The sequence below is a fragment of the Coturnix japonica genome, chromosome 2, assembly GCF_001577835.2.
Source record: "Coturnix japonica isolate 7356 chromosome 2, Coturnix japonica 2.1, whole genome shotgun sequence".
Lineage (NCBI taxonomy): Eukaryota > Metazoa > Chordata > Aves > Galliformes > Phasianidae > Coturnix > Coturnix japonica.
Window position 1 is genome coordinate 5,771,698 of NC_029517.1, and position 17,460 is coordinate 5,789,157.

Genomic DNA, 17,460 nt, shown 5'->3' on the forward strand with positions numbered 1-17,460 from the left:
TGAGTTACAAGAATGCTGTGTTAAAAAAGGATGATCTGAGAAAGCATATGTCGTGTGGCTTACACAAATGTCACCGGCCTTACAGTTTATCCTGGTATTGCTCAGGCTCCTTCTGAACAGCATGTAAGATACTGATGATCTAGTATGTGGGAACAAACATTTATTTCCAGGTGAACATTTTGCCTATGGAAAACCCATTGATGTCAGCAGAACTCACTGGTAAGCATGGTAATTGTAGTTTAACTAGAGCATTACTCTTTGGGATCCCAGCTTTCATAAGCAGTTACACTACTCCAAGAGTAACCTGTAGCAGCTAGAATCAAATAGCTAAATCATCTCAAGATCAGGTCTTTAGCACCACACTGAACTGGACCTCTCTGACTTAAACTTTGCATGACAGGGCAATGTGCATTACTATTACTCTAAGGGAGTTTCTTTCCTCCTTCTGCTTTTGCCAACAATTTTGGCTTACAAAGACTGCTGTGTAAAGACAAAAAATATTCCCCAGCTTCTCCTCTTGCTTCCAATCCCTCATCCCTAGAACATACAGTTTTCAAGCAACCATTTGTGCAACACACAAAATAAAACAGCTGGCTGCCCAGAAGGCCTCACCCAAGACAAAACAGTAACAGTCCTTCAGTTAATCTATCTCCCTGGCTCAACCAGATGCCAAGGAATCCAGAGCCTCCCAGAGTTCTGGGAAGTGAGCAGATGTCCTAAAATGCTGTAGGTCAGATCATCTAATGCTTCGCTGCTCTCTCCAATCTATAGCTGTTAGGGAATTGCCAGTCCTCAGGCTGATGGGGATTGCTGATGCTTTGGTAGCAGCACTACCTGGCAGGATGCAGTCATTGCTGGGGTTGTGCTGCTCCTCCTTACAGAGCAAAGTGAAACCACCTCTCAGACTGTATTCCAGAAAAGGCAAAGTACTGAAATAGCCCCTTTGTAAAAATGGTTTGTTTTTTTTTTTGTTTAGCTAAATACTTTTTGTGTGTTGAAAGCAAAGAGACAACCTTGAGCTAATACCTGCAGATGAAAACATAAGCTTCATCACCATCAAAAATACTGTGTGACCAAAATCAAGGATTGAAGTAATCACAACAAGTGGCTATAAGCAAACTGTAGAATTAAACTTCTTTAAACCATCATGGTGACACTGTCAGATGTAGTACCCCAAGCTTGCGTTCCTCTTCAGCTCCAACAGCTTAAATAGATTTTGTTGTGCATGGCTAACACTGGCTTTCTTCACATGGATGGATTTCACTCTTATATGACATGATATGATGACGATTCTCCACATTCCTTTGCTGTTAGCAGCAACTATTCTTGCTGTTTTAGTCCTCTGTCTGAGGACTTTCTGTTATTAGAAAATCTCACAACCTATGCATAGTTACTTCCTGTCACTCCTTATCTCCCTTTCCTCTCAGTCAAGGACAACTTATTATTGCCATTGAAGAGCTGAATTAGGGAGACAGAGTGCACAGTGATCAGTACGTGATGGTTGGTGGTCTAAGAAGAAACTGAGCATACAATGACAAAGACAGTGGTTGGAAGCCAAACCAGATGACCATGTTCAAATCAAAGGGAACTAAATTAAATAAAGTCCCTCTGCAGCACTCAGCACACTATTGTTTGTGCCTTGAAATACTGTATCTGTTTCTTAGGTCTTCCTACCCAATTTATATATATTTATATTTATTATATATAAATTTATATTTATTATATATAAATACCCTTATTTAAAGCTTTGGTTCAACAGAGATGACATACAAAATGGGACTGTTGAAGATCTGCTGCCAGCTGCAGTCACCTGCAGGGACTGGGAAGAAAGACATGTCTGATGATAGCATCAAGACTTTGGCTCACACAGCCGAGCTTCATAAAGCTGTCATTGTTTGAAAAGTGATGTCTGTTTCTTCTGCGCTGTGATGGAACCAGCAATGATCCATCCCTTGGACTTCACCCAAGGAAAGGCCGAAGAGAAACGTGAAAAACAAAGGAAATGAGCAGACTGCTGTTGCCTCCCTCTGCCCCCAACCACAACCCACACATGCTCAGTTTGTTGTTTTGGCAAGAGCGCAGTCACTGAGTAAGCAAGAAAAGCTGAAACTGGCAGAACAGTCATAAAAGTATTTAGAGGTTGTTTATGTATGAATGATTGCAGGGTGGGAAGGGCAGGCATCTCCTATTTGGATAGATCAGGTAAAGCCCTGGGGGCAGTGCTGAAAACAGAACCCTTTGCAATCAGATGAGTAACATGAGCCTGGACTGCTTTCCCTTTTCCTTCCATGCAGATTCCAAGTTACAGTCAAGCTTTGCCTTGGAGTCCTACTGAACATCACTTTTGTAGGCATTTGTTAAATCCTGCTATAGCCCAGAGGATGCCTGTCGCTTTAATCCTCTTTATTAACAACCCTCAAATGTTCTGTGCTATAGCCAAGGTTTGCTTGCTGACTCTCTCAAGAGGCCTTGGAATATTTATGTGGTCTATTAACCTCCTTCTGAAATGCTTCAATACAACCTCCTATACAAGAGGAATAGGTCTGCCACTAGGAACACAGATATGCCACCCCCAGCTATCCCAGTCACATTAAATTCCTGAGTAGTAAACAGGGAAACAATCTGAACACAACGCTCATTTCCCACAGCTAATCATCTAAGAACACTGTTACTTGACATGTCAGTCGCTGTACTATTGCCTTTCCTGTAGGACTGTATCCTTCATAACCACAGCCACTATGGGGCAGTAACACATAAGCATTCTTCAATGCACACATGCTTTGCATCTCCCAGGGTGAGGCTGGTTAAGTCTTGTTACCCTCTGCCTGCAGACATTAGGACAAATGCAAAGGTTAAGTGTTAACATCCTTTGCTGTAAGCGTATTTCCTTAATCAAGGTGACTTGGAGACTTGGGAACAATTACAGTTTTAAAAGGTAATGTTGAAATAAGCCATCACTAAAAGTTCTTTATGTGGTTTATATGTCTATTCTGAGAAATGTTGTCAACAACTCATAGCTTGAGGATGTTTGAACTTAGCAGCACACAGTGCCAAATTATATGTTCTCAGGAGGATCACGCCTACATGCAAACAGGCAAGTTGCTATTTGCTCCTGTCATTTTCCCAGAGGAAACGATGGTGCCAGACAAGTGTGAGCAGACCAACCTCATATAGGATGTCTGGCTTTGTGGTTTGAAATTCTGGAAGTAGAAATGACAAGTGTTCCTGCTACACTTTGTGTTATTTCGCAGGGATGCAGAACAGTGACTCTAATGCAGGGGAGTGGGAGATCCCCTTCCCAACTAAATCTCCAGGCACAGATACATGAGAACTTTCTAAATCTGAATCAAGGTTTCAATGAAATTCCTCATTGTTCCTCATTGCCCTGGATTCCTCAAGCATTTGTACTCAGTCTAAATGTACACGTAGATTTAGCACAGAGCTGAAGAATGGAGGTTGTAACTGATAGGAGGTTGATGATGAAGAGATAAATACTGGAGCTCACAACCATCACTTGTAGACATAAGTAAACTGAAAGAATACAGAAGCTATATATATATATAGCTTTAATCTTTAATTTTTAAATCTTTAAAATCTTAAAATTTTAAATCTTTAAAATTGCCTCGAGTTAAACACAGAAAATTCCACCTACTTGCTAAAACCAGGAAATCTGTTGTTATAGCCACTGTTGAGGATCCATTTTAAGCCACATCTCTGAAATCAAGTACTACTGTGCCTCTGTGTTCTGCAACAGCCTTTGTCTTTCTTTCTATTTGTTATCTGATGGACCAAGATTTCCTGACTTTGAATATCAGCTTTTCTTAATACAAGTTGGTTGCTGAGCAAGAAAACCATCAATTTTAGTTCTTCGTTTATCTTTGTTATACACAATGCAAGAATTTCCTAAATCCTTTCTTCAACCTCTAAGCACAGATCATACGAAACAAAACCTGTAGCTCAATCAAAACTTGCACTTCCTGCTGGATGAATTATCTTACCCTGTCACATAAGTAGATGAAATGGACTCATTTAATGAGCCTGGATAAGAGAGGGATCAAAAGGAAAGAAGAAAAAAGTAAACCCAAACCTCCCAATAACTGAAATACATCAGCTAGGCTGTTATGATCTTTCTGTAGGAGCTAAGATACAAGAAGTGGACATTGAAAAGGCAGCTGATAACCTGGAGATAACTGTTATCCAGTCTAAAGTTAAATCAGCAATATAGATTATAATATACAGAGCCTGAATGTGTTAAACAGGCTGAACCTGACAGTACAGAGCTCTGAACAGGTTAATTAAACTTCTTTCATGACAGTGTGAAAACACAGCCTGAGACGGTAAAGCAACTAAACACCTCATCATTCAGAGCACCATGAATTTAAAGACCATAAAGCTCTAACCATAAAAATTAGCAGGCTGAATAGCTGCCCTGTTCCTGACATGCAGGTCTCCCACAGGCTGATGTGACAGTTGGGTGCTGCACCAGGCAGGAATCAGATTCAGACTCTGACTGGGGGAGTGTCAAAAAGGGCTCAAGACCTACATGTCTACCTTATATGCTACCCACCACTGGGTTACACTGGCTTTCTAATAGGACACTGAAATATTGCTACTTTCTCACCATTTTTCCCCCTCAGTTTTCTCATGACCTTGGAAAGGAGAAATATATGTGATATTGTTGACCAACCAGCTGTGAATCACCCTTTGAAAGGTAAAACGATTGCAAAGCTTGATGTGACAATACATAAATTGCTATAAGGCAAAACCACATTTGTTTTAAACCTCGGCTGAAACTGGTTGAGTCAGAACAGAATATTCCTAGGAAGATCCCCAGACCCAAACCCTTTATGACAACCACCCAGCATTCACACAGTTTTTCAAATCACTAAATTGATCATCAAAAATGCAGCGAACTTCTGCCAGACAATAACAAGGGGGGTGGGAGGAGGGCAATAAAACTCACCGGGAGATGCATTTCCCCAGACTTGTTCAGGCTATTCAACACACGGTGTACTACTGTTGTGGGGACCCATCTAGTGAAAGCATGAGGAATTACACCAGATCAGAAAAGGAAAGAAAGGGAATTCGGAGCCAAGGAAGAAAATAATTGAACTATATAATTTAAGTGATGAAACATGTGGCTAGAATGAGAGAGGCCACAGATTCCAGCCAACCTACAATCACAATCTGGCATTACTTTGCAACTGTCAAATAATTTGGTTCCATAACGTGGTAGAGCAGAAGGTCACTTTTAAGAGAAGGGATATTGTATTTTGTTTTAACTCAAGCTGGTGCGGTGCCATAAGACATATTTGGGATGTATGCTCAGTATTACTAGCCTGAGTGCTGACAAAAGCAGGAGTTGGTCTTTGTAAAAGCAGAAAGGCTTTATTAAAAAACACTATATGATATTTCACTTTCTCTTTTTTTCCCCCTTTTTAATTTAACACTCATAGTATAAGCCATCATTCCATGTATGTGTCACTTTTCACTTATTCCTCAGCCTACGAGGGCTGGAGGCATTCAGTACAATGAAAGCTGTATCCTCATCTTACAGTCACTTGCTTTTGATTCTGTTCTTGTGTAGACATTTTAAGTTTCACACAGTCTGTGGGAATTTTCAGAAGGATCCTTGAAAACTGACCCCACGGCACCCCTTGTTAGCATCCAGAATGGTTGGTAAAGAGCCATGCCAGTTCAGAGGCAAGAATGGGATTCTAGTTTATCTCATACTAACATTCTCTCTTCCTTGACAACCCTACAGCAAGAAAATCCAGACATTTAAAATCCCCCTCATGCATAACCTCAGGGCCTGAAAATATTTTCTTTCCATTTTTTCTTGTCTCAGTTACCAGGATACTACTGGGTAATCGATTGTATTTCTCTAACGTGGAATACTTTTGCCGCTCTGCTTAAATGTCTGCAAATTTATCTGAATTTAAAAAAGTTCTGCCTGAAAGGCAGGGCTTTCATATGAGAGTGTCCTGGTGTTCAGAGCACCACTATGTGGTGAACGGAGGCTCTCTTAGTGATTCTGGACTATGTAGAAACATAAAGTCACACAGGCTGTACATGCACAGCCACTACTGCCTCCGAAAGAAAGGGAAGTAGCCATTAGAACCGGAACAGTGGTCCTTAGGAACAGTGATTTTTGAGCCCAGAAACAGGAACAGAAAGCATTGCTCCTTAAGGCCTTCCTCTTCAGCTTGGCACCTTCTCTTTCTCCCTTTTTCTTTGCTGAAATATCCCTTTCTCTTAGAATCATAGAATCACAGAATGGCCTGGGCTGGAAAGGACCTCAAAGATCGTCTGGTTTCAACCCCCCTGTGGTGGGCAGGATTGCCAGCCACCAGATCAGGCTGCCCAGAGCCACATCCAGCCTGGCCTTGAATGCCTCCAGAGATGGGGCATCCACAGCCTCTCTTGCCCCCTCCCTGCATCTCCTTCTGCTCCTCAGCAGCCCCAGGTATGTAGAAATTGTTGTAGGAAGAAAACAGGATGTATTGCTGCCTGTGGCAACTGGAGTTGAGACATGACTGGAAGAGTAGGTCTGAGGGTCCTGTTACCCTTATGGTGGTGTATCAGAGACATCCAGATGAAGAAGGAGTCACCTCTCCCAGGGGAACTCCGATGCCTCTCTTCTATCTGCAGCCTCCACAAAACACTGCTGATCCCTTCCAAACCAGGATCCCCATGATGGGTCCCCATCACCACCCCATCTGTCACTCCTCTTTGCACTTCACCCAGCATCTCCTAATTCCTGCGACTCAAAACTGAGATTCCCAGAGACTATTTTGTTTACTGCACATAGCAGTTAGATCCTAAATGGCACTGTCACCAATCCCCTTTTCTACCTTTACAGCTTTCTGTGGCTTCCACTTATTATTCTCACTTCCTTACCCTCTGTCCTCAGGTGTTTTATTCCCTGCTGACCATGGGTCTCAACAGAAACAGCAGAGCTTTGTAACACCAGGGGGCATCTCAGAACGTGCATGGGATGTTACATTATTCCCTCATGCACTCCAATGTCTGTTCCGGACAGATTTTGGCAATTATTTACCTTCCATTTTCTTTTTATTTTCCTTAGACTGCATACTTCTTTCAGAGTTTGGTATTTTCAGGCAGTGCAATAACGTCTTCCTCCAGTTACTTGTTCAATTGCCTACTAATAACCCTTCCTCAAATCATTAACACAACAGTCACACTGTTTGCATCAGCTTTTTTTAATAGTCCCCAAAATTATTTTAAGATTTTTAATCAAGTAGAATTTCTTTTCCTCTGATAAAATGAATAAATCTACAAGTAACTGCATGGCACTTTGTTGCTGCATAGACCAATTAAGATATTTGTTTTCTAATTTGCTTTCAGGCTTAAGGCATTTATAGAACTTACATTTGAGAAGCATTGCTTTTGATATCCTCTCATAGCAGACGTCTCTGGAAAACCACAAGCCAGAACTGCCTCTAGTAGGTTAGAAATCGGAGTAAATCTGTATAAATGAAGAGAAAAACAGAGCTACAGTGAAGTTATGAATCAGATCCAATAACGACCCATTGCTTTTACACATCCTTCCTTTTTATACTTTTCTCAATGTAAGGAAAGTAAAAGCCCCCACCCCGAGACCATAGAAAATGAAACTTCAGTACTAAAAAAGAAAAGGCTCAGCATGCTGTTGTACAAAATGTATGAGAGTCAAAGCTAAAGTATCTATGGATGAAAGATAGTGGAAGATTATACCAGATACAAGGCAGTCACCTAAAGACAGAAGCACAGACCAGGCCATATCATCACTGTCTGAACTCTATCCAGCCCCTGTATCTGTGATATAGGTAAAGGCTTTGTTTCTAATCTTCAGGAGAACTGAACCTTTCTCACATACTCACCTATGAAAACTAAATTTCAGACATTTTCATCAAAATAGGAAGACAGCATGATGCAACAGAGTGAGAACTGAAGGACTCCTTTCTATTTTTCTCCTTGTTCCTGCTCTTTTAAATTACTTGGAACAAACAGCCTCATCTTTCTGTGCTTTAACTTCCACATCTGCAAAAAGAAGATTGATCTCCTCTGCAAATAAAGCTTTTTCTTCTTCTTATCAGGGTAAAAAAACACAGGTGGAGAGGGATAAATCTAAAATACTTCATTGGGAAGATGCCAATTCAGTTATGAGATTTCGGGGTTATATGTGATTGTTTTCATTCTTACAACTTTGCCAAACAGTCAAAAGTAGAACAGAAATCAGCCAGATTGGCCCAGATGCTGAGCCTGGGAAGGGATGTGAGCAGAGTTGAGCAATGCTGGACAGAACGTTTAGCCAGTTGCCTCCTTCTACAGACTGCAAGGAATGTTTCACATCAGTAAAATGAAATGACAGAGAATTTAACATCGCTCCCAGCTCTAAACAGGAGAAATTCTGAATACCAAAAACAGATGGAATTTTGTCAGCAACTCTTAAAAGCTAAAGCACAACTTTTCCACAGTACATGAGAGACTCTACTGAAAGTATCAGAGGAGGAGTGTAAGAGGTATGGGAAAATAACACAGATAAGGCTGAAAATTGGCATTAGGAAGTTGAATGGACTCAAACAGCACAGCAATGCTACAGTTCTGCAAACTCTCAGTAATGTAATTCCTTGCTGAGCCAAACCAGGGCGAGATCCTTAGGTCTGTGAATTCTGCCACACACAGTCACTGTGTGGCTCACGTCACTGCCTTCCTACAGATATTAGGGCCACATCACAGAGAGTCCATTCCACAACTTCCTCCTTCTTTCATTAGCATGGGTTAATGTTGCTGCATTCAGCTGGTTATTAGAACTTGTGTCTCAGGTATGAGACACAAGGGTCTGCAGCTGGATCATGGAAGGGTTTTTTTTTCATCTGTCTCATCTTGAAAAGCAGGGCATTTGGGATACATATGGTCTCTTAACAGCAGTGATGCTGAGAAGGAATCTTGGTTATTTATTGTACTGTTAAGACATTCTGTCAATAAATAAACATCAAACAGGAATGCTGCCGTAGTTGCACAGTTACCAATTTAGTTTTAAAAGCACAGATGCTCCATCATAGCTAGTTTAAAGAAATTCCCCAAAGTCTGAGTACGTTGACTTACTTGTTTCATTACAGTTTTCATGAAGAAGAGCCCTGGGCAGCTTGATCTAGTGCTTGGCAACCAGCCCACAGCAGGTGGTTGGAGCTCCATGATCTTTCAGGTCCTTTCCAACCTCAGCCATTCCATGATTCTATGACAACACAGCAAGTTTCACCTTTCCAACTAGAAAACAAGAATAATTTTAAGTGCAAGAGACCGAGAAGGACATTGATTCCAAAAGTCATCTAATTATCATTTCTTCTTACTGTTCTTTCTACTTTAAGCTCGAACGTTAGCCAAAATTCTCTTTAGGCAAGTTCTGCTACTCTAACAAGATGCAACTGGTCTGATTCACAGAAGGGTGTGAAACCTGTCATCAACCAAATTTGTTTTCATTTACCTTTGTGGAAAAAAAAACACAACAAAACTGCTTGCAGTTACAGGATCTAATGGCTTAAGAATTTGTTATTCTAGTGGCTTCATCAGCAGCATCTGTGGCTGCCCCAGAACTCTCAGCCATCAGGCATCTTTTAGGCTTAGTGACTTACAAAATTGCACTCAGCATCACTACACATCGAGGCATCATTCTGCAATGCGTTGTGAATCTCAGCTTTCATGCAATCCTTATTATCAGTCACATCTGAATGCTGTAAGAAGGTTTTTCTTATGTAATATCCTGTCTTCATCCCCTAAATCAACACCAGCTAAATCATCTCAGGGGTCTGACTAGCTATGGGAACTTAAGGAATCAGCACAATGAAAGCTAAGCAACTTTACCCTCTGGTACAGTCTGGCAAAAGCTGACATCTAGCCTGAAGTGTCCCCACATAGTCTACATTAGTACTGCAGTCAATAGAGAACTACTCGCTTCAGCTAATGAAGTCAGGAGCCATCTAGCTGCCCAAAAATAGGCAGATATATCCACCTCACAGTGATCTGAATAGCTTGCTGAATCAGCTATGAGCAGGGCTCAGCTTAGTGATAGCTATGATGGTCTGAGATATCAGGCTCCCACATGAGACTTACAGATAATGGCAGTTCTGTGGGGTTTTTTTAGGAGACTTTAATGTTCATGGAACATGAGCTGGAGGCCAGGTAGGAAACCCCACAATACCTTAAATGGTATTATCTGCCTGCATTTATGTAACTAAATCCCACAGTAGTTCTCTACTGAGCATAAAGAGATCTTAGACATCTGGTTCACACAGAGACACCTACACAGTTAAACCCAAGTTTAGGTGTCTTAATCTGCTAGCTGAATCCACCCCACTACTTGGAGATTTCTTGAGCTGGCAGCTGCTTTGGCATTATATTAAACATGCCTCAATGGACATTTTTTCCATTTCCATAACTAAACCATTCAGAAGCACGTTTATACTTTTGATCTCCCCAATATACTTGTAGCAGTTTGCAATAATAGCTCAACATAACTCATATTTGGCAGAGCATTACTTTGGGTTAATATTTCTAGTCAGCATTTATATACGAATTCTTGTCTCTTGCTACAAACACATAGAAAGATGAGCAATGAATTAGCATTAACGACTTATTATAGAGCATATTAAACAACTGGGATGGGCAGATTAGTAGGGATATTAAGAAATGACAAATGTCTCAAATGGAACTAAATGGAAGCAAATGGAACTAAAAAGCAGCAGTTTATTAATGGTTAATAAAATGATAATCCAGGCAGCAAGGAAACTCTTTGCATTAAGAGCTAAAATAACTGCTTGGGTAGATTAATTGGAATTATAGGGTAGGCAAGACCTGGCCAGATTAGGACTACAGTGATAAGAAGCAGATAGCTTATGTGCTGAGGCTGCTTTTACCTGAAGCTGCTTCACACACATCTAAAATCCTCAGGCTAAATTGTGATGAATGAGGATCAAAGCATCACATTAGCCATTATGAAATAGAAATTATGAAAAGCTGGCTGATGGGGACACTAACTACAAGGTGATCTCATTGCATACATTACTTTCATCTTGATCCCTGCTGCCTCCTTGTCATCTGCCAGCTCACCCCCTCCATTCTGTCACTCTTCTCTTACTGAAGCTTCTGAGCTTTTTGGCTCCAGTATTTTAATGCTGTAATTAAAGCTTTTTTTTGGACCAATGCTGCATTTCGTTCTATTTGGACATTATAAAGCACCTTGTTATAAAGTTTGGGGCAGTAATGCACCGAAGAAGAGACCGAGCGAGTCAAGCCTGCTGAATTTCCACTAAAACAAAAAGGTTTTATTTACTAAACTAAAATCTGCCATCCTCAAAATGTCACTCAGCAGCCAGCTATCAGATGGTGCAGGCAGCTCAAGTTGCTGGGTATGCTCAGAAACGCTTCCAGTCCTGACTATGCTGTGCAAGTCATCACTTAGTTCATTCCTAAACCTCACCAGGATTTACAAATCCCAAATGTCTTTCAGTTTCACACCTCAAATGACATGTCAAGTTCTGCACATATAAGGATGAGCGGTGAAGCTATCCCACAACCCTTTCATCATTGGTTAGATCATTTACTCTGGATCTGAAAGATCTGAGGGTTCAGCCTCTCCATCTGAAATGATACAAACTCTTGCACATTAACTGCCAAGCTGACATTATTTCAGCATAGCTGTGGTTAATTTCTCAGCTCTCCTTCTGTTCTGCAAGTGGTAATCACTGGGTCAAAAGAACAAGTGTGATAACAAACAATTAGGGCCTGATTTCAGGTTTTTCCCTTCTAAGGAAATAACCCACAACCCCTTACAAACTCATTACTTCCCATAGCTTAATTAGTATTTAATTACACATGCAGAGCAGAACAGCTCTCAGAGGAGATCCTGTGAACACACTCTGCTGGGGCACACACACTATGTGCCAGGCTGGTTTTTGTATTCCCCAAGGCATGAAAGGAAGTTAATCCCACATGTACCTGACAGCTCCACAGCAAAGAAAATCAAGACATTTAGCCCAAGTGTCTCCTGTCAACCTAACCTCCGCTTGTTTCTTTTCTCCCATTCAGAGATCTATGATAAACACATCCAGATGCCACTCAGGGACATTTGCAGCCCGTTCAATGCCCACCTCCCCATGTAGCACAGCCTTTCCCTCACCCCCAGCTGCTCTCCCCTCACAGCTCCGTGACCAAATCAACCCACAAGAACCCCCGCCATCTTCTAGGCCCTTTTAGCCCCGCCCGTCATGGCGGCCGCGCCCCAGAGCATCACATGGCAGGGGCGGCCGGGGAGGGAGAAGGAGGAGAAAAAGGAGGAGTTACGTGGAGCCGGCGCCGCTGAGGGTACGGAGTGGGTTGAGGGGCCATGCCGCCACCGCCGCGGTGAGTTGGGGGGTACGGCGGTGCTGAGCTGAGTAGGATTCGGGCGGTGGGTTACCCGGGTAGGGAGAGGGCGGTGAGGTTAAACCCGAGCGGCGGGGATGGAGCTCGGGGTTGGGGGCTGCGGGCGCCGGATGGAAGGCGGTGTAGTTTTGTTGTTGTTCCTGTGCTTTTCGGTGCATACGTTGTACCATCGAGGCTCTCTTTCTAAATGCGGGCTGTGTTATGAGGCTGGGTTCCAGCCCTTCTAGTGAGTTCTCGTGGCATTCTCCTTTTTGTAGCTTGTAAAGGAGGCTGCGGCTGGAGGGAGTGACAGCAAACGACCCGCTGTGGGAGGTAGAAGAAGCCTCTGTCCCTTGGTTGTGCGAGGACGGGGCTCAGCTGCTCGGGCTGTGCTGGATCCCGGCCTGGCTGTTCTCTGCTCATAGGAGCCGAGTTCAGGCTGCTGCCTCTGCCTGTACAGGTGTGCTGAGCCCGGCTGCGGGAGGCCCGGCACCACCCCAGGTGTACAGCAGCCTTGGGAGAAAAGAAAAGATCTCATGACCTGGCTTTGATGCTGCCCTGTCCATAATCCGTGCTTTATCCGTAGAGTTGCTTTCTGCTTGAAGGCTTGCTGAAATCTCCTAATTCTAGCGCTGCAATTACACAGGATCATCAGCACCGCACTAATACGCTTGTTTGCTCTGGAACATGCGTTGCAGCTTAGGTCAAATCCCTCCTTTCCTTGCTTAGAAAGAGCAGTCTGTAAGTAACGTGAGATATTCTAAGTACTTTCTGGTCCGGCATTTGTGGTTGTATTTTGTTTTTCTTTTAGGGATCTCATCTGAGCAGTAACCTGCTCCCAGGTATCTCTGGTTAGATTAAAGCAATCTGTGTGCTCAGGGAAGGACACCAGCAATCCCCCCAGCAGTGTCTCTGCTCTTTGCATTACCTGCAGCTGTGAGCTAGTGCAGCTGGGATCCCCAGACCTGGTTTTAGAGCAGTACAAAGGACCAGGTGTTTCCAGATAAGAGGCTTTTGATTAGCACGCGATTGGCCTCCCTTGGTAAAGCTGTCTCCGCAGCACTGCATGCCTTCTGCATAAGCTTTGAGTCATCCCCGGGTACGATAAGCTCCTGTGGAGTTTTAGGAGCTCTTCTGCAGCAGGGAGGGAAGGTAATAGCGCTGCAGCTCTCGTGAGCCCTCATCTCTCAGCTTTGCAGGGGGAAGGCAGCAGCTTGCCGGACTTGTTATTAAGAGGTTCTCAGGGCAGATCCCAGTGCTTCTGCTTTCTAATGGCTTTGTTGTGGAGGACTCAAATGGATACTTTGTTATGCAAGGAAAAGAGTTCCTGGTAGGTTACTATGTGTCGGGAGACAGAATGAGTGGCTGTCAACACCCTCCTCCTAGTAACAGTAAATAATAGTATGATGGTATAATGGTATGACAGTAAATAAAGGTATGATGTGTGTTTTAAGCTTTCTGGAAGGATGGGAGCCCCCAAACAGCATGGAAAGGGGAATGAAGGTGAATAATGAGTATGTAGAAAGCAATTACTGTTGAAATAACAGTTTTAATGGCAGACAGTGTGTGTAGAGCAGGGCAAGCTGTGTATCAAATGGATGGGAAGACTAGGAGTATATGAACAGATGTTTAAAGTGAGGAATTTGGATCTTCAAGTAAGAGAATAGCATACAGCAGGGGCAAAAAGAACAGAGGGTGGATCGGTCTTACTGAAGTTACCTTAGGGTTGCATGAAGGATTGCAACCTTGAAGAGTAGGAGAAGGTCGCAATTCTTTTTTGTAGCAATTCAGCTTATGGACTTGCTAAGCTGTTCCATCTCTCTGGCCAGGCAGCACTGGTATCACTAAGCTTCAGTTATGATTTATTTTGGAGAGATGCTGCTCTGTGTTTTCTGTCTGTTAAAGAGCAAAAAATATGCTCGTGTGCTTCAAGTACAGAAATGCCTGTGTCTTGGGTTTTTTTTCCTCAAAAAAGTATTACAGAGGTAAAGTCTGTTTCAATCCTCGTTAAAATGAGAAATGCAAATACTCTCCTGATCCTTATATAAGGCTCCAAAACATATGGTGGCTTATGATGATAAATGCATCTGCTGTTGCAGCTACTGTGTTAATGTATGCTATCAGTACGAAGGCTTTGACTGTTAAACTGGTGCTTAGCAGCATGAGAAAATGCATTTGTTTGGCTCGTGTTGTATCAAAGTTAATAGTGTTTTTCACCCGTGCTCCGGCATGTTTCTCTTGTGAGTTAGTATTGTCTAATAATTAGTGTAAATACTTTGAATGCTGTGAAAATTGCAACAAAGCATCTTCAAATTTCATACTGAAAGCTGTGTGTGAGCAAGGAATAGGTGTGCAGGCTTTGGGTGTTGCTTGCAGGTAGGTGCTTGGATGCCTCTACCCGGCATGGGGCAGGTGAACTGCTGTGGTTTTATTTTTTCTGGTGGTAACTGCTGTGTAAGATTCTGCATTTCTGAGAGTGAGCCTTTGCCATGACTGATGAATGATACCTTATTGGCTCTGCTGCAGTGGTATGCGTGCTCTGATCCCTCTTGCCATTGAGCAAGCCAATGAATAGAAAGGACTTCTTTTACTGTGCATGAGGGAAGGAGTACACACATAGAGAAATGCTGCAGAGCTGCTAATGTGAGGTACCTTACCTGCAGTAAATTCTAGTGTCATTCCTATGACTTTCACTGTGAGATGCAGCATCATTTAAGATGTCTAATTTTAAAAGGACAGGCTCAGTTAATAGACTTGCAGAGGCATGCAAGAAACAAGGTACCTCAGTAAATGATGGCTGTGTGCCATGCTGATTTAAACATAATGTTAAGAGTGCATTCAGATGTCTTGTTTTTAGTTTACATGAAGTTGTTAAAGAATTATCTGGCTAAATGGCTTAGATTTGCTTCTGCAGGCAAGGATTAAATTAGATGCTGTAAACCTCAAAGTTAGCCTGGACTAAAAAAGATCCTTTTCCAGGAAGAACTGAACTCTATCCCATTTTGATATACAACCCCTTATGAATAATTCTTTGGAGGTATTTTGACTATGTTGCTGATTCTTTTAACGTAGCACCAAGAGCAGAGAACTTTCCAGGCTCTGCTGATATCTCACGTATGTATGATGCAGTTTGCTTTCTAGAACTGCATTCTTTACTTTTCTGTTTCTTGGAATACCCAAACTTTGTCGGTTGGCATCTTATCTCTTGCATCAGCAGACACTGAGACTCATTGCTTGTGAAACCAGAGGAGTCTGAGTTCTGGGTTATGTGCTGAATGTTCGTGCTATCATTGTACTGGAAATTGGCTCCTAGTGAAGTGGGGAAAATGTGCTGTTGATCCTATTGCAACATCCATGATTTCAACATCAAAATCGTGAGAATGTTTTCACATTAAAATCATTGGCAATAGATAAGTAGAAGTGGCTAATGGGGGGTAGAGAAATGCTACACAACCCTTTCCTCAAAGGAGGCTCTTTGGAAGAGTAGTAAGTGTGTCTGTAAGATCACGTAGAAGGAAATGAAAGGGCAATCTATTTTTTGGCTTAATTTGTAGAATCACAGACACGGGTTGGAAGGGACCTCAAGGATCATGAAGCTCCAGCCCCCCCTGCCTGGCAGGGCCACCAAACTTGTAGAAGTTTCCTTTCCATAGAGCATGAAATCTCTTTGCTAATGATTCATCACTCTAATCCAGTGGTTCAAGTCCACTTTTTTCTTTTCAGACGTGTGCCAATACAAGTTCTGTTTGCTGATGTATTTGAAAAGCCCCTGCCCTACTGTCAAATTCAATACTTAGCACGATAACTTTTAGTTTGGAAGCATAAGTGTTTTTTCATTGACTCTGTCCATAGATACAGTTGTAGCAGCAATGGTAGATGCCTCTTCTGTTACTCTGAACTGTATTTTGTTTAGAAGAGGAAAAACAGGGTGTCTTACCTGCAAGAGTTCAGTAAAACTCATAAATTGGCTTGGAAGAGCAATTACTACTCCACTCAAAGTTTCAATTGTTATTTGTATTATTTAGAATCACCAAGGTTGGAAAAGACCTAAAAGATCATCCAGTCCAACCGTTCACCTATTACTAATAGCTCCAACTAAATCCCGTCCCTCAACACAACATCCAGTCTTTATTTCTGCTTACTGTGACCTTGAAACCTTTGATATATTTTATTCATTCAGCATTCAGGTTTAAAAAGCAAGTATTTAGACAGCAAATTTGAGGATCTCATCAAAATCCATAGCAGAGCAAATATTTCAGCCAGAACATCTTGTGGTTTCATTGCATACCTTAATATATGGTTGTCTTGGCTCACTCCATGAGCTGAGGAGAGGTGCTGGTTTGTATACTTGGGCTTCCTCTCCTGTGTTGATGGCTGGAGACGTGAGTGAGAAAACAGGAGAAGTAAGGAAGAACTGGTATGTGGAAATTACTGCAAACTTCTGTTGTGAAAACAGATCCAAAACAAAAATGATGATGGGTTGTTTGGTCTTCTTGGGAAAGAATTCCCTACCGGAAAACATGAAAGTCCCTTGTTTTGCTGTTCCAGATGGCACAGCTACTGTGGATTCTGTGCTAATGCTTGAAGTAAAAACTTAAGTGACCTTTGTTTCTGGACATCAGAAATGCAAATAAATGTTGAGTTCAGTTAAACCTGTGTTTTTACTATTTCTTTCAGTTTTTCTCTTTGACTTATCAATGGCCAACCATGCAGAACTCACAATGTAATACATTAAAGGTCTTCCTAAGATTATTCCCTCTCTTAACAGCACAGAGAGCACTAACAGGAATTAAGAAATCCTACTAGTTGAGAATGAGTTAAATTTTTTTCCTGTTTGTCAGCTTTTGTGAGGTTTAAACCATGGTTTGTTTTAACCCTGCTCATGTAACTACTAGGCTTTGTTACAAACAGATAATGTGTATGTGTACTAATATCAGGTATTCCTGCTCCATAAAGGTGTTTGGTGCAGGGTAGAATTATGGAGCCTTTTCTAACTCAGGTTGGGAAAGGCCTCTAAGAACTAAGGTCTCTCATAAGGCCTCTTATGTTTGGTGG

General features: G+C 42.1%; 1 protein-coding gene across 2 annotated transcripts in view; it reads left to right on the forward strand.

Moving 5' to 3' along the window:
* The first annotated feature begins 12,294 nt into the window (after nucleotides 1-12,294).
* The window catches only part of GALNT11 (polypeptide N-acetylgalactosaminyltransferase 11), a 32,368-nt gene continuing 27,202 nt past the window's right edge, over nucleotides 12,295-17,460 (forward strand). For both annotated transcript variants that reach the window (XM_015852861.2, XM_015852863.2), the window contains exon 1: nucleotides 12,295-12,405. The gene's annotated coding sequence lies outside the window, so the exon portion shown is untranslated. The remainder of the gene's footprint in view (nucleotides 12,406-17,460) is intronic.